Raw genomic sequence first — 499 nt, 5'->3', positions numbered from 1 at the left:
TACTCTGTTTCAATGTAAAGTCACTAATCTCTCATCCATTCATTTTGTTTTCTTTCCATAGTATAAAGGGGGCAGAAAAGTCAACATAAGTAGTTAAACAAAGAATTAAAGTCGTAAAATGAACTGAAGAAGATTCCTCAAAGGATCAATGGACACCTTCAAAGCTGTAATAATCAAAGACATCAAAGACAAGATAATACAAAAGGAAAGCATGAAAACACACTTTTAAAAGTGTCTAATTTCTATAGTGATATACTGGAAACAAGGTTTTTTTTTTTGCTGTTGTTTTGTTTCAGTAATTTATTGTCAGTGTGTATGATGCAAGGACTGACTGTATATTACAACATAATATACGATTTTTGAGGCTGTGTAATTTCCTGTATAGACACCATTGAGGCTGCAGTGAGTTAAGTTCAAGATTTAGTTTCACAAAATTTGCCAAAAGAGATGCACATTTCCCACATGTCAAAAACAGAAACATTCAGATCGCACAAGGAGA

The sequence above is a fragment of the Solea senegalensis genome, linkage group LG13, assembly GCF_019176455.1.
Source record: "Solea senegalensis isolate Sse05_10M linkage group LG13, IFAPA_SoseM_1, whole genome shotgun sequence".
Lineage (NCBI taxonomy): Eukaryota > Metazoa > Chordata > Actinopteri > Pleuronectiformes > Soleidae > Solea > Solea senegalensis.
Note: the sequence above shows the minus strand (reverse complement) of the source record.